Here is a 6,204-nt window from a genome sequence, read left to right as displayed (position 1 = left end):
ATTTGCATATCAGTAATTGATGGTCTGTTCCACAGTCTGCCCCTGGCCTTGTCTTCACTGTTGATATGGAGCTTTTCCATCTTCTCCTTCCACAGATGTAGTCAATTTGATTTCTATGTATTCCATCTGGCGAGGTCCATGTGCATAGTCATCTGTTATGCTGTCTAAAGAAGATATTTGAAATAAACAAATCATTTGTCTTGCAGAAATCTATCATTCGTTCCCCAGCATCATTTCTATCCCCAAGTCCAAATTTTCCAACTACTGGTCCCTCTTCTTTTCTCCCTACTTTTACATTCCAATCACCAGTAATGAGCAATACATGTTGATTGCATGTTTGATAGATTTCAGATTGAAGAAGTTGGTAGAATTCTTCTATTTCAACTTCACTGGCATTAGTGTTTGGTGCATAAATTTGAATAATAGTGGTATTAACTGGGCTTCCCTGTAGGCGCATGGATATCTTATCACTTATAACATTGTACCTCATGACTGATCTGGATATGTTATTTTTGATGATGAATGCAACACCATTCCTCTTCAACTTACTTTTCATTCCCTGCATAGTAAACCATGTGGTTGTCAGATTCAAAATGGCCAATACCAGTCCATTTCAGCTCACTACTGCCTAAGATATCGATGTTGATGTGTTCCATTTCATTTTTGATAACTTCCAATTTTTCCAGATTCATACTTCTTACAATGTTTGATAGTCTGCTTAAAGTTTTGCTTATAGTCTAATGGAAGAAATTATACAAATGTTCAAATGTAAAAGATAATCATAAATATAAGGCAATATATGTCAAATATTAAAATCCTTGCTACACATAATCAATGTCCTCGTGTGGCACTGTGGATTAATGTGCCAGACTTCAAAGTCATTTGAATTGCAAGGTTGATGGTTCAAGCTCACCAGCTGGTCCTCGGAAACCCTATACATTGTTACTATGGGTCGGAACCAATTCAATGGCTCTTAACAACAACAACATAGGCAGTCAGTAGTGGAATGAGATTTATCATGAAGAGAACTGATCACACCCACCTGTACAGTGTCCACATATCCTTGTTTGAATGGAAGAATTCCAACCTATGCCTTTATTCATAAGACAATTATTAATATGATAATTTTCCTATTATATACTTTCACTCTCAAAAGTGTCTCAATTTATAAGAATCCAGAAACTAACCTATCTACATACAGCCAACTGATCTGTGATAAAAGGCCAAAGAACATTGAATGGGAAGGTGATAGTCTCTTCAACAGATGCTACTAGCAAAACTGGAAATTGATATCCAAACGATTGAAACATGACCTTTATCTCACACCATGTACAAAAACCAATTCAGCATGGATTAAAGGCCTAAATGTAAATTCAAGAATTATAAAGGTCATCAATGAAAAATAGAGACCAATTTAAGGGCTCTAATACAAGGCACACATAGTCTACCAAACATTGCAAGAATTACACAAACAAAACAAGGCAAATAGATGATTTGGACATATTAATTAAAAATTAGAGATTTGTGTGCATCAAAAGATTTCACCAAAATAATAAAAAGGGAGCCCATTGAATAGGAAAAAAAATATTTTGCAATGACATATCATGTAAGGGACCAATTTCTAAAATCTATAGGAAACTACAACACCTCTAAAAGAAAAAGTCAAATAACCCAATTGAAAAATGGGCTCAGGACATGAGCAGACACTTTAACAAGGAAAACTTCCAGCATCCAATAAACATATGAAGAAATATTCACAATCATTAACCAGTAGAGAGATGCAAACCAAAACAACAATGAGATATTATCTCTCACCAACAATAACAGAAAAGTTCAATAAAGCAAAGGACAATAAATGCTGGCCAGGATGTAGAGAAACTGGGCCCCTCATACATTGCTGGTGGGAATATAAAATGTTTCAATCACTTTGGAAAATTGTATGGCATGTATTCAGAAAGTTGGAAATAGAAATACCTTATGATCCAGCAATTCTTCTGCTTGGTATATATATATATATATATATATATCCACAAGGAATATGAGCCAGAATATAAGGTATATGCACACCAATGTTTGTCACAGCACTATTCATAATAGCAAAAAGATGGAAACAGCCTAAGTGCCCATCAACTAAATGGATAAGCAAACTGTGGTACATACACCCAATGGAATATTATGCCACCCTGAAGAAAAACAAGGAAGCTGCAAACCATCACATAACATGGATGAACCTTGAGTGAAATTAGTCAGATTGTGTAGGTCATGACAAGTTATTGACAACATTGCAGATAATTAGTATTCTGGAACACTTAATTGTACTCAAGAGGAGCCTGTTCATAGACCAAGAGGCAGTTGTTCAAACAGAAAATGAAACACTGAATAGTTTAAAATTAGCAAAGGTATGCACCAGGGTTGTGTTCTTTACCATACTTCTCAGTCTGTATGCTGAGCAAATAACCCGAGAACCTGGATTATATGAAGAAAAAGTTGACATCAGGATTGGAGGAAGATCCATTAACAACCTGTGATAGGCACATGATACAACCTTACTTGTTGAAAATGAAGAGGACTTAAAATACCTACTGATGAAGATCTAAGACCACCTCAATTTAAAGAAGACAAGAGTCCTCACCACAGGACCAATAAGTAACATCCATATAAATGAAGAAAAGATTGATATTGTCAAGGACTTCATTTTGCTCAGATGGAACATCAACACTCATGGAAGCAGCAGTCAAGAAATCAAATGACATATTGTATTTTTTTTAAATCTTCTGCACAAGACCTCTTTTAAGTGTTGAAAATCAAAGATGTCAGTTTGAGTTATTACATGTGCCTGACCCAAACTATGGTATTTTCAATAGCCTCTGATACATGTGGAATTTGGACAGTGAAAATTGATGACTGTAGAAGAATTGATTATTTGAGTTATGGTGTTGGAGGAGAATATTAAAAGAACTATGGACATCCAAAAGAACAAACCCATCTGTACTGGAAGAAGTAAAACAAGAATGGTCCTTGAAAACCAGGATGGCCAGACTTCATCTCTCATACTTCAGATATAGTGTCAGATGGGACCAGTTCCTAGAGATGGATATCATGTTTGGTAAAGTGGAGGGTCGGAGAAAAAGAGGAAGAGACCCATGTAGATGGATTGGCACAGTGGCAGCAGCAATGGGCTCAAACATACTAAAGACTATGAGATTGATGCAGGATTGAGCAGTGTTTCCTTCTGTTGTGCATGGAATCGCTGCTGACTCAATGGCACCTAACAATAACCTGGTCACGTAAAATGTTTCAGTATTGGAAACTCCAGAAGTAGTTCTGCTCTGTCCTAAAAGTTCACTGACAGAATCAGCTCATTGCAGTGGTTTGCTTTTCGGTTTCTTTCAAGGTTTTCCACATTTACACTTTTGCTGCTGTGGTAGACTAAACATATAATTATCATTTAAATTGATACACTTTTTTTTTCTTTAGTATGGGTATCTTTTCTTAAGATTTTACAATAATTGTCTTATGCAATCCTTGCTCAGCATACAGATTGAGAAGTATTGTAAAGAACACAATCCTGGTGCATACTTTTGCTAATTTTAAACCATTCAGTTTTCCATTTTCTGTTTAAACAACTGCCTCTTGGTCTATGAACAGGCTCCTCTTGAGTACAATTAAGTGTTCCAGAATATTAATTCTCTGAAATGTTGTCAATAGCTTGTCATGACCTACACAATCGAAAGCCTTTGCATAGTCAATAAACATCTTTCAGGTATTCTCTGCTATCAAAAAGAGTCATCTGATATCTGCAATGATATCCCTCATTCTGCATCATCTACTGAATCCAGCTTGAACCTCTGGAAGTTCTTTGTCAAGGTATATTTGCAGCCAATTTGGAATGATCTTGAGAAAAATTTTACTTGAATAAGATACTAATGATGTTGTATGATGAGTTCCACATTACTATGGGTCACCTCTCTTTGGAATAGACACAAATGCAGATTTCTTCTAGTCAGTTAGCCACATAGTTTTCTTCAAAATTTCTTGACATAGATGAGAGAGTACTTCCAGTGCTTCATCAGTTTGCTGAAAGATATCAGTTTGTATTCCATTAATTCCCAGAGCCTTGTTTGTTACCAGTGCCTTACATGGACCTTGCACTTCTTCCTTCTGGATCATTGGCTCTTGATTATATGCTACCTCTTGAAATGGTTGAGCATCGATCATTTCTTTTTGGTACAGTGACTCTGTGCATTCTTTCCATCTTTTTTGATGCATTCTGCATTTTTCAATATCTTGCCCATTGTTGTTGTTGTTGTTGTTAAGTGCCGTCGAGTCGGGTCCGACCCATAGCGACCCTGTACAGGGTTTCCGAGAGTGTAAATCTTTACGGGAGTAGAAAGCCTCATCTTTCTCCCGCGGAGCAGCTGGTAGTTTCGAACCGCTGACCTTAAGGTTCACAGCCCGATTCGTAACCACTACGCTACCAGAGCTTGATATTTTTTCTTCAGTTCTATCAGCTTGAGCAATGCTGAGCACTTTCTTCCCTTTGGGGTATCTACCTCCAGGTCTTTTTTATATTTTGATATAATATTTTGTCTTTTTGAGTTGCTCTTTGAAATTTTCTATTTAACTTTTATCTCCTCATTTCTTCCATTGCTTTAGCATTTCTTTGCTGGGGAGCAGTTTCAGAGTCTCTTTTGAAACCCATTTTGGTCTGTTCCTTCTTTCTTGTCTTCTTAATGACCCTTTGCTTTATTCCTGCATGGTGTTCTTGATGTCATCCCCCAGTTCTTCTGGTCTTTAGAGTCTAATGTATAAAAAATATTCTTGAGATGATCTCTAAATTCAGGTGGGATATGCTCAAGGTCATATTTTGGTTCTCATGAACTTGTTTTAATTTTCTTCAGCTTCAGTCTGAATTGCATATTAACAACTGATATTCTGTTCCACATCCTTCCTCAGACCTTGTTTAGACTGATGATATGGAGCCTTATCAGCTTCTCTTTCAACAGATGTAGTCAATTTGATTTCCGTGTATTCCATCTGGTTAGGTCCATGTGTATAGTCATCATTTATGTTGTTTTAAAAGGTGTTTGAAATAAAGAACTGATTGGTCTTGCAAAATTCTGTCATACCATCTCCAGCATTGTTTCTCTCACCAGGGTCATAGTTTCCAGCTACTGTTCCTTCCTTTTTGATTTCAACTTCTTATTCCAATCAACAGTAATTATCAATACATCTTAATTGCAAGTTGGACCAATTTCAGACGGAAGAAGTTGATAAAATTCTTCCATTTCATCATCACTCGCTTTACTGATTGGTACATAAATTTGAATATTAGTTGTATTAACTTGTCTTCCTTGTAGATGTATTGATATTATCCTATCACAGACAACATTGTACTTCAAGACAGATCTTGATATGTTCTTTTTGATGATGAATGCAACACCATCCCTCTTCAATTTATTATTCCAGGCATGGTATACCACGTGATTATCAGATTCAGAAAGGCCAATACCAGTTCATTTCAGCTCACTAATGCCTAGGTTATTGATGTTTATGTATTCCATTTAATTTCTGACAAGTTCCAGTTTTCCTAGATTCATACTTCTTATAATCAATGTTCTAATTTTTAACGGTTATTTATAGATGTTTCTCTTCCTTTTGAGTTTTGCCCCATCAGCAAATGAAGGTCCCAAAGATCTTACTCTATTTGTACCATCATGGTCACCTCTACTTTGAGGAGGCAGCAATTCTCCAGTTTTATTTTCAATGACTTCTGACCTGAAGGGCTCATCTCCCAGCACTATATCAGACAATAATCATCATCATGTTTTAATAGTCAATATTCTGGTGCTATCTGACAGTGTTCTACACTTACTCGTAAGGTTTCCAGTGACTAAATATTCTATAGTAGGCCATCTCTCCAGTTTCTTGTTCTCTCTTCATCTGGAAACTTATCTGAAACCTGTCCACCATGGTTAAGTTTGATAGTATTTAGAATGCCTTTGGCATAGCTTTCAGAATTACAGCAACACACAAGCCACCATAGTACAACAAATGGACAGACAAGTGGGAGATGAGACCAGGTAGCCTCATATTTTCCCTGCAAAGTGGTTGGTGGATTTGAACTTCCAATCCTGCAGTTAGCAGTCCAAAGCTTAACTACTGCAACACCAGAGTTTCTTGGCATTGAAATAAAGATACAAT

The 6,204-nt window shown here is 36.5% G+C and overlaps 1 pseudogene; it reads right to left on the bottom strand.

Moving 5' to 3' along the window:
- Positions 1 to 5,973, bottom strand: part of LOC102838095 — a 35,304-nt pseudogene extending 29,331 nt beyond the window's left edge.
- Between the last annotated feature and the right edge of the window lie 231 nt (positions 5,974 to 6,204).

This window comes from Chrysochloris asiatica, unplaced genomic scaffold, assembly GCF_000296735.1.
Source record: "Chrysochloris asiatica unplaced genomic scaffold, ChrAsi1.0 scaffold00091, whole genome shotgun sequence".
NCBI lineage: Eukaryota > Metazoa > Chordata > Mammalia > Afrosoricida > Chrysochloridae > Chrysochloris > Chrysochloris asiatica.
This window is presented reverse-complemented; position numbering and strand designations above follow the sequence as displayed.